Here is a 15,123-nt window from a genome sequence, read left to right on the forward strand (position 1 = left end):
TCTTAAAGTGTACAAGTTATAGCTATAAGAAAGTAAAAGCATTTTACCTTCTAAGACACAAATTTCATCCCTATCATTTTTGGACCTAATTTTTGCTTTTGAAAGAGATCTGTGGAACATTTATAAAATTATGACCAACTGTGTTCCTGATTTCCACATTTTTCTCAAGTTGTATTAAGAGTGTGAGCCTCAGTTTATCTCTAGAATCTGTATTTTCATCTTTTCATTTTCTCACATTCTTATGAAATAGAACAATATGCAAGCAAATATTTAAATAATTATACAACTTAACTGTTACACAACGAAGTTGAGAAAATGCAAAATGGAACTGTTGGTTGGAAACGGCTCCACCAAGTTTTGAATCAAAGTATTCATTTGTAAAAAGTCCTCAACTAGAATTTTAAAAGTGGTTTAGGGATGAGAATATACAATGTACTGAAGGAGGAAGTACAAAATTGAATGGACTAAAGTCAAGGTCTGCTTAACAATCAAGTAATTCTTTTCTTAAGTTGAGCGATAATTGACATATACCATTATGTTAGTTCCAGGTGTACAACATAATGATTTGTAATATGTGTGTATTGTGAAATGAGGACCACAACAAATCTAGTCAACATCTATCACCACATATAGTTAGAAACTTTTTTCCTTTGTTATGAGAAGTCCCAAGATCCACTCTTTCAGCAACTTTCAAGCGCACTATACAGTATTACTAACTATAGTCACCACTGCTGCTGCTGCTGCTAAGTCGCTTCAGTCGTGTCCGACTCTGTGCGACCCCATAGACGGAAGCCCACCAGGCTCCCCCGTCCCTGGGATTCTCCAGGCAAGAACACTGGAGTGGGTTGCCATTTCTCTCTCCAATGTGTGAAAGTGAAAAGTGAAAGTGAAGTCACTCAGTCGTGTCTGACCCTTAGCGACCCCACGGACTACAGCCAACCAGGTTCCGCACTTTACATTAAATCCCAGAAACTTATCTGTTTTATAAATGGACATTTGTATCTTTTGACTCGCTTTACCCATTTGCCCATAGCCCAAACCTCACTTCTGGCAATGACTAATCTGTTCTATCTATGAGCTTGTTTTTTTCTTTAAGACATCACATTTTTTTCTTTAAGGTCATCAGCATTTGTCTTTTTCTTTCTGACATATTTCACGTAGTATAACACCTTCAGTTCAGTCACTCAGTCGTGTCTGACTCTTTGCGACCCCATGGACTGCAGCACACCAGGCTTCCCTGTCCATCACCAACTCCCGGAACTTCCTCAAACTCATGTCCATCGAGTCAGTGATGCCATCCAACCATCTCATCCTCTGTCGTCTCCTTCTCTTCCCACCTTCAATCTTTCCCAGCATCAGGGTCTTTTCTAGTGAGTCAGTTCTTCGCATCAGGTGGCCAGAGTATTGGAGTTTCAGCTTCAACATCAGTCCTTCCAATGAACACCCAGGACTGATCTCCTCTAGGATGGACTGGTTGGATCTCCTTGCAGTCCAAGGGGCTCTCAAGAGTGTTCTCCAACACCACAGTTCAAAAGCATCAATTCTTCAGTGCTCAGCTTTCTTCACAGTCCAACTCTCACATCCATACATGACTACTGCAAAAACCATAGACTAGATGGAACTTTGTTGGCCAACTAATGTTTCTGCTTTTTAATATGCTATCTAAGTTAGTCACAGCTTTCCTTCCAAAGAGCAAGCTTCTTTTCATTTTATGGCTTCAGTTACCATATGCAGTGATTTTGGAGCCCCCCCAAAATAAAGTTTGTCACCGTTTCCATTATTTCCCCATCTATTTGCCATGAATTGATGGGGCTAGATGCCTTGATTTTAGTTTTCTGAATATTGAGTTTTAAGACAACTTTTTCACTCTCCTCTTTCACTTTCATCAAGAGGCTCTTCATTTTCTGCCTTAAGGGTGGTGTCATCTGAATATCGGAGAAGGAAATGGCAACCCACTCCAGTATTCTTGCCTAGAGAATCCTGTGGACAGAGGAGCCTGCTGGGCTGCTGTACATAGGGTTGCACAAAGTCAGACACGACTGAAGCAACTTAGCATGCGCGCATGCATTGGAGAAGGGAATAGCAACCCACTCCAGTATTCTTGCCTGGAGAATCCCAGGGACGGAGGAGCCTGGTGGGCTGCCGTCTATGGGATCTCCAAGAGTCGAACACGACTGAAGCGACTTAGCAACAGCAGTATCAGCATCTGAATATCAGAGGTTATTGATATTTCTCCCAGAAATCTTGATTCCAACTTGTGCTTCATCCATCCTGGCATTTCACATGATGTACTCTGTATATAAGTTAAATAAGCAGGGTGGGCCTCCGCGTCCGCCGCTGCTCGTGGTTGTCCCGCCATGGCACTGTCGCGGGGGCTGCCCCAGGAACTGGCTGAGGCCGTGGCCGGGGGCCGGGTCCTGGTGGTGGGGGCGGGCGGCATCGGCTGCGAGCTCCTCAAAAACCTCATGCTCACCGGCTTCTCCCACATCGACCTGATTGATCTGGATACTATTGATGTCAGCAACCTCAACAGGCAGTTTTTGTTTCAAAAGAAACATGTTGGAAGATCAAAGGCCCAGGTTGCCAAAGAGAGTGTACTGCAGTTTTACCCGAAAGCTAATATCATAGCCTACCATGACAGCATCATGAACCCTGACTACAATGTGGAATTTTTTCGACAATTTATATTGGTTATGAATGCTTTAGATAACAGAGCTGCCCGCAACCATGTTAATAGAATGTGTCTAGCAGCTGATGTCCCTCTTATTGAGAGTGGAACTGCTGGTTATCTTGGGCAAGTAACCACTATCAAAAAGGGTGTGACCGAGTGTTATGAATGTCATCCCAAACCAACCCAGAGAACTTTTCCTGGCTGTACAATTCGTAACACACCTTCAGAACCTATTCATTGCATTGTCTGGGCGAAATATTTGTTCAACCAGTTGTTTGGAGAAGAAGATGCTGATCAAGAAGTATCTCCTGACAGAGCTGACCCTGAAGCTTCCTGGGAACCAATGGAAGCCGAAGCCAGAGCCAGAGCATCTAATGAGGATGGTGACATTAAACGTATTTCCACCAAGGAATGGGCTAAATCAACTGGATATGATCCAGTTAAACTTTTTACCAAGCTTTTTAAAGATGATATCAGGTATCTGTTGACGATGGACAAACTATGGAGGAAAAGGAAACCTCCAGTTCCATTGGATTGGGCTGAAGTGCAAAGTCAAGGAGAAGAAACCAGTGCATCAGATCAACAAAACGAACCCCAGTTAGGTCTGAAAGACCAACAGGTTCTAGATGTCAAGAGCTATGCGTGTCTTTTTTCAAAGAGCATTGAGACTTTGAGAGTTCATTTAGCAGAAAAGGGGGATGGAGCTGAGCTCATATGGGACAAGGATGACCAATCTGCAATGGATTTTGTCACCTCTGCTGCAAATCTCAGGATGCATATTTTCAGTATGAATATGAAAAGCAGATTCGATATCAAATCAATGGCAGGGAACATTATTCCTGCTATCGCTACTACTAATGCAGTGATTGCTGGGTTGATAGTATTGGAAGGATTGAAGATTTTATCAGGAAAAATAGACCAGTGTAGAACAATTTTTTTGAATAAACAACCAAACTCAAGAAAGAAGCTTCTTGTGCCTTGTGCACTGGATGCTCCCAACCCTAACTGTTACGTATGTGCCAGCAAGCCAGAGGTGACTGTGTGGCTGAATGTTCATAAAGTGACTGTTCTCACCTTACAGGATAAGATTGTGAAAGAAAAATTTGCTATGGTAGCACCAGATGTCCAAATTGAAGATGGAAAAGGAACAATCCTAATATCTTCAGAAGAGGGAGAGACAGAAGCTAATAATCACAAGAAATTGTCAGAATTTGGAATTAGAAATGGGAGCCGACTTCAAGCAGATGACTTCCTTCAGGACTACACTTTATTGATCAACATCCTTCATAGTGAAGACCTAGGAAAGGATGTTGAATTTGAAGTTGTTGGTGATGCCCCAGAAAAAGTGGGGCCCAAGCAAGCTGAAGATGCTGCCAAAAGCATAACCAATGGCAGCGATGACGGAGCTCAGCCTTCCACAGCCACAGCACAAGAGCAAGATGATGTGCTCATAGTTGATTCGGATGAAGAAGGTCCCGCATATAATGCTGGTATCAGTGAAGAAGAAAGAAGTCGCAAGAGGAAGCTAGATGAGAAAGAGGGTGTCAGTGCGAAAAGGACACGCATAGAGCAGGCAGAGGAGCTTGAAGAGGTTATAGCATTAGATTGAACAGAAATGCCTCTGAACAGAACTTCTTACTCCATTAAGGCCTTCTGGGCAGAACCAGGTTATTTGTTACGTCCTTTGTTCCAAAGGGAAAAAATTGACACCAGTGACTTGAAAATGATTCTGCTCCCTTTGAAAGCATTCATTTTGCTAGAACTATTAGAAACATTGCAGTATGCTGTATTGAAAGTAGGAACATAGTTTTAAAACCCTTTGAACAAAGTATGTGCATAACCAGTCCATGAGATGAAACAACATAATGCATGTTGCCTTTTTAATGTAAATACCCTTAGGTATCATTTAACAGTTTTAAAATATTGTGGTTTAGTAAAGTTGATACCTGGTTATAAATATTATGCCTTTATTTTTGGTTAGAAGAAGAATTATTTTTAGCCTAGATCTAACCTTTTTCATACTCTTAACTGACTGAAACAAATTCAAAGAAGTATCGGGTGCTATGCATTTTTAAATGTTAACTGGCACTATGTATATTAATGTAAAACAGTTGTTAATTTACTCAAGTTTTCAGCTTGTACTGCCTGGTATGTCTGTGTAAGAAGCCAGTTTTTGTGTATTGTTACAGTTTCAGGTTATTTATATTTGATGTTTTGTAAAACTCAAATACAACTATACTGTACTTATGGACCAAATAAATGACATCTGCATACTTGTTAAAAAAAAAAAAGCAGAGTGACAAAAGACAGCCTTGATGTACTTTTTTTCTTATTTGGAACTGGTCTGTTGTTCCATGTCCAGTTCTAACTGTTGCTTCCTGACCTGCATACAGATTTCTCAGGAGGCAAGTATGGTTGGTCTGGTATTCCCATCTCTTGAAGAATTTTCCACAGTTTGTTGTGATCCACACAGTCAAAGGCTTTGGCATAGTCAATAAAACAGAAATAGATGTTTTGCTGGAACTCTCGTGCTTTTTCGATGATCCAGCGAATGTTGGCAATTTGATCTCTGGTTCCTCTGTCTTTCCTAAATCCACCTTGAACATGTGGAATTTCACGGTTCACGTATTGCTGAAGCTTGGCTTGGAGAATTTTGGGCATTACTTTACTAGCATGTGAGATGAGTGCAATTGTGCAGTAGTTTGAACATTTTTTGGCATTGCCTTTCTTTGGGGTTGGAATGAAAACTGATTATTTCCAGTCCTGTGGCCACTGCTGAGTTTTCCAAATTTGCTGGCATATTGAGTGCAACACTTTCACAGCATCATCTTTTAGGATTTCCCAGAAGAAGAAGACAAAAAGAAAGACAATGAGAAAATACTTGAGGAGATAATAGTTGAAAACTTCCCTAAAATGGGGAAGGACATAATCACCCAAGTCCAAGAAACCCCAGAGAGTCCCAAACAGGATAAACCCAAGGCGAAACACCCCAAGAAACATATTAATCAAATTAACAAAGACCAAACACAAAGAACAAATATTAAAAGCAGCAAGGGAAAAATAACAAATAACACACAAGGGCACTTGCATAAGGATAACAGCTGCTCTTTCAATAGTAACTCTTCCGGCCAGGACGGCATGGCAGGACATACTGAAAGTGATGAAAGAAAATAACCTACAGCCCAGATTACTGTACCCAGCAAGGATCTCATTCAAATATGAAGGAGAAATCAAAAGCTTTACAGACAAGAAAAGCTGAGAGAATTCAGCATCATCAAACCAGCTCTCCAACAAATGCTAAAGGACCTTCTCTAGACAGGAAACACAGAAAGGGTGTATAAACTTGAACCCCAAACAATAAAGTCAATGGCAACGGGATCATACTTATCAATAATCACCTTAAACGTAAATGGGTTGAATGCCCCAACCAAAAGACAAAGACTGGCTGAATGGATACAAAACCAAGACCCCCATATATGTTGTCTACAAGAGACCCACCTCGAAACAAGGGACACATACAGACAGAAAGTGAAGGGCTGGAAAAAGACATTCCACGCGAATAGAGACCAAAAGAAAGCAGGAGTAGCAATACTCATATCAGATAAAATAGACTTTAAAACAAAGGCTGTGAAAAGAGACAAAGAAGGACACTACATAATGATCAAAGGATCAATCCAAGAAGATATAACAATTATAAATATATATGCACCCAACATAGGAGCACCACAATATGTAAGACAAATGCTAACAAGTATGAAAGGGGAAATTAACAATAACACAATAATAGTGGGAGACTTTAATACCCCACTAACACCTATGGATACATCAACTAAACAGAAAATTAATAAGGAAACACAGACGTTAAATGATACAATAGACCAGTTAGACCTAATTGATATCTATAGGACATTTCACCCCAAAACAATGAATTTCTCCTTTTTCTCAAGCGCACATGGAACCTTCTCTAGGATTTAAAATAGCTCAACTGCCATTCCATCACCTCCACTAGCTTCATTCATAGTGATGCTTCCTAAGGCCGACTTGACTTTGCATTCCAGGAAGTCTGGCTCTAAGTGAGTGATCACATCATCATGGTTATCTGTCTCAAGAAGATCTTTTCTGTTAGTTTGTCTGTGTATTCTTGCCACCTCTTCTGAATACCTTCTGCTTCTGTTAGGTCCATACCATTTCTGTCCTTAATTGTGCTCATCTTTTCATGAAATGTTCCCTTGATATCTCTCAGAATCAACACCTTCAGAGTCAACCTATGTTGTGACAAGGTATGTTGTGACTCTCAAATATAGAAATAGCAGGATTTCCCTATTTTTTATGGCTGAATAATATTCCATGGCATGTATAACACACACGCACACACATATATCTACTTAACAATTTCTTTATCCATTCCTCCTTTGGTGGATACCTTTGTTGTTTCCATGTATGGGCTATTGTGAGTAAGGCTGCTATGAACATGGAAGTATCAGTATCATTTTAGTCAGTGGTTTCATTTCCTTCAGTAAATACTTAGAAGAATAACTGCTGGACCATATGGTAGTTCTATTTTTAATATTTGAGGAACTTACTGTACTCTTTTCCATGGTGACTGCACCCACTAACATCCCCACTAACAGTGTAGGAGGGTTCCCTTTTCCCCCAGATCCTCACCAGCACTGTGGTCTTTTTCAGTCATATACGTATGACTGAATCCTTGCACTCTTCACCTGAAACCTCACATCACTGTTACCTGGCTTTACTCCAATACAAAGTATCTTTGGTGGTAAAATAAATTTCAAAAATGAATTAAATATAAAAAAAAAAAGAATGCAGAAAGCATCATCATTGTCCCTGAGGTCGTCACACAGGGCGGTCCGCTGGCCTCGTCCAGCTGAGAGCCTCACCTGCCCGCTCCTCTGGCTGCGCGTCAGCCCGGGCTGCTGTGGGGCAGTGTGCCCAGGAGGATGCTGTCTTCACCACAGAGGACACAGGAGAGGGCACGTTTCTGAGGAAGCTTTTCCCTTATGGCCACAAGGCCCAGCAAGCCACACCTTTTCCTTTCTTGGAAAGATGTAAGGGAGGGGTAGAGAGGAAATCTGAAACTGGTGATTCTTAAAGACGTGAAGATTTATGAAGATTTAAATCACTGCAGCGAAGTTTACCATATGAGGCGAACATTTCAGTTTTATTTCATGCTACTCAAACCATAGGTGCTTGTGAGGAAGACCAGAAAAATGAACATTTTTTCTGTTCGTGTGAGTTGCAGTGTGAAGGAAATTTACAGATCCCCTCTATGCATGTATAGTAACACTTTCAAAGTTTTACAATACATTTGTTTTCTAAGCAAGAAAGTAAACTCTGAAAAGAAATAAACCAAACTCATTTTAAATGCATCTTGTATAATGCAAGACTCACAACACACAAGGCAGTATTTAATAGTGGAACAAGTTAGAGCAAGTGCTAAAATCTCATGCTTGAAGGACTTCAAACTGGCCACTGTGAGGGCAAAGACAGACATTTTGCCTGGAAGAATGCATTGTTCACTTTGACAAAAAAGCAAATACCACTTATTTCTGTAGAAATTGTAAATAATCTTCCTTGAATTGTCAAAACAAGGCAGATGTATCATAATGTTCTTTAAAGAATATTTATTTATCTATCTGGTTTCACAGGTCTTAGATGCAGTATGCATGCTCTTAGCTGTGGCATGTGGGATCTAGTTTCCTGACTAAGGATCCAACTGGGATGCCCCTGCATTGGGAGCAAGGAGTTTTAGCCACTGGACCACCAGGGAAGTCTCTATCATAATATTTTTAAATTTGGGACGTTTCAATCCCTTCACAAATTTTTAATAGGCTTATAGACATTCATTGGTAAGGACAAGATTAAATAGGACCATTAACTTGACATCAAGTTATTTGAAATCAAGTTAATTGTCAATCTAATTGACATCAAGTTAATAATTATTTAAGAATTTATTACCTGTTAAGACCTTTTTCCAGGTGCTGTAAATCTCTAGCACTAAGTACAGTTCTTCACACCCACTAAAGACTCATTTGTCTTGTTGAATGAAAGAATAAGCCTCATGTCTAAGGTGGAGACAAGACTCTATGGATAAAGTTTAATTTGAATAGGATTTTGAAAGGCGGAAGTAATTTGGATATGAAAAATGAATGGGGAGGGCATTTGAGAGGAAGAGGCATGTTTTAACGGAGTAGAAGAGGCACAGGACACATTCAGTGGACAATGATGAAATTAGTTTGACTGGATCAGGGATGTTGGGTACTAGTCGTGGGCAACATCAGGGAGCTTCAGACAGAAGCTGACCTGGGGTAGCCCAGCTTCTGTTGCCAATCTGAGGAGTTTGGACTGTATGTTACCAACACGAGTGTTATAGAGATAACTGGTTGGGTTACATGATCAAAAGGGTCTTTGAAATGACAATGAAACTGTTAACACTAGTGCGTCCACTGTGGGTAGGAGCAAGAGTAGGCCAAGGAAACAGAGACCAGTCTCAGGGTTATTGCTGTAGCATGCTCATTTCCTTTTATTTATATTTTTATATTCTTAAAAAAATTAATTTGTTTACTTTTGGCTTTTCTGGGTCTTCATTGCTGCACGTGGGCTTTCTCTAGTTGCAGTGAGTGGGGGCTACTCTCTAGCTGCAGAGCAAGGGCTTCAGTCCTTGTGGCTCATGGGCTTGGTTGCCCCATGGCACATGGAATCTTCCTGGACCAGGGACTGAACCCATGTCCTCTGCATTTGCAGGCAGATTCTTAACCACTGGTCAAGCAGGGAAGACCCATTTCCTTTTATTGACCTTAAGTCTTTGAGGAGAAGGATTTTACCTTTGTATTTTCATCTCTAGCACAGTGCCTAAACATCAGAGGTGCTAAGTGTATGTTAATTTATGCCTGATCTTTTTTTTTAGGATCCATCCTAATGATCTTATGTAACTTTGAAGTACTGTTTTATTTGTATCATTTCCTTTTAGATTCCACATACTTTATGCCTGATCTTATTCAGCTGTCCTGGGAATGGAAAGATTGGGACCCATGAATTTGTTTGTTAAACAAGCAATAAAGTAGGGACCAACTATATTTCAGGCACTATATTTAAGAGATGATGAACAGGACTTAAGAATAAGGTCCTATTCTTTTTTGTTGCTTTTTTTACATCTGAGGAAACAAATATAACTAGTAGAGTAAGAATAGCAACAACAGACTGGTTCCAAATAGGAAAAGGAGTGTGTCAAGGCTGTATATTGTCACCCTGCCTATTTAACTTATATGCAGAGTACATCATAAGGAACGCTGGGCTGGAGGAAGCACAAGCTGGAATCAAGATTGCGGGAGAAATACCAGTAACCTCAGATATGCAGATGACACCACCCTTATGGCAGAAAGTGAAGAGGAACTCAAAAGCCTCTTGATGAAAGTGAAAGAGGAGAGTGAAAATGTTGCCTTGAAGCTCAACATTCAGAAAACAAAGATCATGGCATCTGGTCCCATCACTTCATGGGAAATAGATGGGGAAACAGTGGAAACAGTGTCAGACTTTATTTTTTTGGGCTCCAAAATCACTACAGATGCTGATTGCAGCCATGAAATTAAAAGACGCTTACTCCTTGGAAGGAAAGTTATGACCAACCTAGATGGCATATTAAAAAGCAGAGACATTACTTTGCCATCCAAGGTCCATCTAGTCAAGGCTATGGTTTTTCCTGTGGTCATGTATGGATGTGAGAGTTGGACTGTGAAGAAAGCTGATCGCCGAAGAATTGATGCTTTTGAACTGTGGTGTTGGAGAAGACTCTTGAGAGTCCCTTGGACTGCAAGGAGATCCATCCAGTCCATTCTAAAGGAGATCAGTTCTGGGTGTTCATTGGAAGGACTGATGCTAAAGCTGAAACTGCAATACTTTGGCCACCTCATGCGACGAGTTGACTCACTGGAAAAGACTCTGATGCTGGGAGGGATTGGGGGCGGGAGGAGACGGGGACGACAGAAAATGAGATGGCTGGATGGCATCACCGACTCTATGGACATGAGTTTGAGTGAACTCCGGGAGTTGGTGATGGACAGGGAGGCCTGGCGTGCTGTGATTCATGGGGTTGCAAAGAGTCGGACACGACTGAGCGACTGAACTGAACTGAGAGTAAGAATAAATGATTGGCTTAATATGACTAAATGACTAAAGCTTATCAATTATAAACTTGGCTAAATAATATTGCCACCACCACCCCTGCCCATAACTCTGAGAGCAATTCCTGGCAATAGCATTGTGCTGATAAACACTCAACAACCGGCTCTCAGTGTGAATATGGGGCACAGTTTGTAGCATCTGCTGGCTTCTGTGGCATAAATGAATCAACCGTAGCAGATTTCAAGTTGCCAATGTGACATCACAACTTTGAATTGGAAAGAGGTGTGCATAATCGGTTCTTGCAAGCCTGTAGAAGACAGAGAGTTTATAATTTAATTTTTCCTCCTTGAGCATTTTCCATGACAAATACTCAGTCACAAAGCTGTTTGTTGTAGCATGTCTGTCTTTTAGGAATCTTGATTTTGGTGCTAGTCTTAAGGGGGCATGTATACAATGCTAGTTAATAGTTAACTCTCTCCCAGAGATAAAAATTATTAATGTATGTACAGGTGGTATGACTTTCCTCAGTTTCTCAAAATATATGAAAGGATATAATATTGCCTTTGACAACTTCTAAATTCAAGCAGGAGAGGAGGTGGATATGACTAGCAGGTAGCCTGTATGACAGCAAACTCTCTGGATGAGGAGTTCAGAGGCTTGTGTTCTAGTCTCAATTCTGCCACAAAATAATTGTGAGACTTTGTCTACTAAAGCCTACTGGGTATTAGCTTCTTCAGCTGAAAAGTGAGAGAGTTGGGCCAGGTCATCTGTAAATTTCCTCACAACTCTATCGTTCAAAATTACACAAAATAATATGGAAAATAGTAATGGGATGAAAAAAATCACAAACTTTAAAATTATATCAGAATTATAGCAACAGCATATATGCAAAATAACTAACAACAGGCACATGAAGAGATGCTTACATTTTGTGTTTACAGCAGCATTATTCATAAGAGCCAAAATATGGAAGAAACCAAGTGTCCATTGATAGATGAAAAGATAAACAAAATGTAGTCTGTCTATTCAATGGTAGGGAATTCTGACCCATGCTACCCCATGGATGAACCTTGAGGACGTAATGCTAAGTGAAATAGTCCAGTCACAAAAGGACAAATACTATATGTTTCCACTTATTTGAGGTCCCTAGTGTTGTCAGCTTCATAGAGACAGAAATTAAAATGGTGGTTGTCGGGGGCTGGAGGGAGGGGAGAGTGGAGAGTGTTTAATAGGTATGAAAAAGTTTCTGAGATTAGTTGCATAACAATGAACTGTATACACTTAAAAGTGGTTAAAATGATGCATTTAATGTTATGTGTATTTTGCCACAGTTAAAAAAGTTATAGCAACAGAAGAAACGTGAAGGAATCTTGCAGGAGTTTGGTAGTAATCTTAGTTCCTCAAATAGTCCTGAGTAGGTGATTGTAGGGTTTATTTCATAATAAAATCATGAGTGTAAATGAACACCCTGGGGATTATCAGTGAGGTTGTTAGGAGACACTATTTATAACTGATGACTAAATATGGTATTCTGAATTTTTTGACATTGTATTATAGGCATGCTGAGGTGAGCTTGAGGACTAATTAAAATTTTAAATAAACATACTAAAGCCTGTATTCAAAGACAAGCCAAAGTAAAAGATATATAGCTGCCTGTGAATGTTGAGCTGTGGGCTGCCCACACCTGCTGCCCTCAGCCTTGCCCTGAGCGCTCTGGGCGGGTGTTCCACCCTGCCTCCGCTCATGATCCCCTAGGGCCGGGAGCACCAGGCGCCTTCTGAGACAACAGCAGCGGCGGAAGAAGTTCTGAACATCTGACTGTGCCATCCCAACCCTCCAGTGAACTCCTGGGTCATCTCTGCTGTAACAAGACGCTGGATTTTTTTAAACCTTTCACTTTTATATTGGAGTATAGTCAATTAACAAACAACACTGTGACCGTTTCAGGTGAACAGCGAAGGGACTCAGCCATACACACACATGTATCCATTCTCCCTCAAACTCCGCTCCTTTCCGGGCTGCCACATGACACTGAGCAGAGCTCCTTGTGCTATATGCTAATACCTTGTTGGTTATCCATTTTAAATATAGCAGAGTGTACATATCCATCCCAAACTCCCCGACTATCTCATCTGTCCATTCTTGCCCCTGCCTGCATGAATTCGTTCTCTAAGTCTGTGAGTCTGTTTCTGTTCTGTAAATCAGTTCATCTGTATCATTTCTTTTTAGATTCCACATATAAGGGATGTCATACAGTATTTCTTCTCCTCGGTCTGACTTTCTTCACTTCGCATGACAATCCCCACCTACGTCTGCTGCTGCTGCTGCTGCTAAGTCGCTTCAGTCGTGTCCGACTCTGTGCGACCCCATAGATGGCAGTCCACGAGGCTCTGCCATCCCTGGGATTCTCTAGGCAAGAACACGAGTGGGTTGCCATTTCCTTCTATGTTGCTGCAAATGGCATTATTACATTCTTAATGGCTGAGTAATATTCCATCACATATACGTACCACATCTTTTTTATTCATTCATCTGTAAGACACTGTATTTTTTAAAAAATTAGTTTAAATTTTAACTGAAGGAAAATTGCTTTACAGAATTTTGTTGTTTTCTGTCAGACATCAACATGAATCAGCCATAGATATACATATATCCCCTCCCTTTTGAAACTCCCTCCCATCTGCCTCTCCATCCCACCCCTCTAGGTTGATACACAGCCCTTGTTTGAGTTCCCTGAGTCATACAGCAAATTCCCACGGGTTATCTATTTTATGTATGGTAATGTAAGTTTCCATATTACTCTCTCCATACATCTCACCCTCTCCTCCCGCTTGCCCCCCATGTCCATAAGTCTGTTCTCTGTAAGACACTGGATTTTTAACTGGCATTAACATTGTCCTAGATTTTGCTCTTCATTATCCTGCAAGTAGGTAAGGAGGGCTGTGTGACAATTCCCAATAATTTGCTACTAGCTTTCCTTTCCTCACAGGAAAGCAGTGGATACACTAACATTTAGGAATTCATATAAGGTAAAGGCCCCACCTTTGAATATAGGTCCACTGATTAGAATTTCCTATCATCTTTCTTGTGCAAACTATACACATAATTTATCATATTTTATTTCCAGTTTTAATTCCTTAAATAACAGCATAGGCAAAAGACACTGAAGAGATGCATTTTGAGTGCAGAATTTATCCAGATTTTTTCTTTTTTCCCCCATTTCTTAATAGTTGTCATACTCAAATTGAATTTTACAGAATTTATTTTTTAATTAAAAAATTTTTTTAAATTAATCTGCCATTCTTGAGTATACTAAAGTCTTCACATTTGTTTTCAAAGAAATAGTTCTTATATTCAGTTCAGTTCAGTCGCTCAGTAGTGTCCGACTCTTTGCAACCCCTGAATCAAAGCACGCCAGGCCTCCCTACCATCACCAACTCCCGGAGTTCTTATATTAGACAAGTATTAATTAGTTTTTCTAAAACTCCAGGAGTTGGTGATGGACAGGGAGGCCTGGTGTGCTGTGATTCAAGGGGTCGCAGAGAGTCGGACACGACTGAGCGACTGAACTGAACTGAAAGCTCACTTAAATGTCATAGAGATAAATCAACTGGCATGGTAGGTTTGGGAACAAATTCAACTACATGATTCTTGGTATATTTGCAAGGGTTGCAAATACTTACAGAATTTACAATACTTACAAGTATATTTCTGCTCTGGTGGGAGCAGAAATTTGTGACTGTAATAGAATGTTTCTTGACTTCCTACTTTTTCACTCTAGTCCCCTGTAATGAAAAGGACATCTTTTTTGGGTGTTAGTTCTAGAAGGTCTTGTAGGTCTTCATAAAACTGTTCAGCCTCTTCAGTGTTACTGGTTGGGGCATAGACTTGGATTATCATGATATTGAATGGTTTACCTTGGAAACGAACAGAGATCATTCTGTCGTTTTTGAGATTGCATCCAAGTACTGCATTTTGGACTCTTTTGTTGACTATGATGGTTACTCCATTTCTTCTAAGGGATTCCTGCCCACAGTAGTAGATATAGTGGCCATCTGAGTTAAATTCACCCATTCCAGTCCATCTTAGTTCTCTGATTCCTAGAATGTCGATGTTCACTCTTGTCATCTCCTGTTTGACCACTTCCACTTTGCCTTGATTCATGGACCTAACATTCCAGGTTCCTATGCAATATTGCTCTTCACAACATTGAACCTTGCTTCTATCACCAGTCTCATCCACAACTGGGTATTGTTTTTGCTTTGGCTCCATCCCTTCATTCTTCCTGGAGTTATTTCTCCACTGATCTCCAG

At 40.5% G+C, this 15,123-nt stretch overlaps 1 pseudogene; it reads left to right on the forward strand.

Annotated features, from left to right (window-relative positions):
* The first annotated feature begins 2,327 nt into the window (after positions 1-2,327).
* On the forward strand, positions 2,328-4,950 carry LOC129555879 (SUMO-activating enzyme subunit 2 pseudogene; annotated as a pseudogene).
* Positions 4,951-15,123: the final 10,173 nt, after the last annotated feature.

The sequence above is a fragment of the Moschus berezovskii genome, chromosome 12 (assembly GCF_049115385.1).
Source record: "Moschus berezovskii isolate FMDL1 chromosome 12, NW_MosBer_1.0, whole genome shotgun sequence".
In the NCBI taxonomy this organism is placed as follows: Eukaryota; Metazoa; Chordata; class Mammalia; order Artiodactyla; family Moschidae; genus Moschus; species Moschus berezovskii.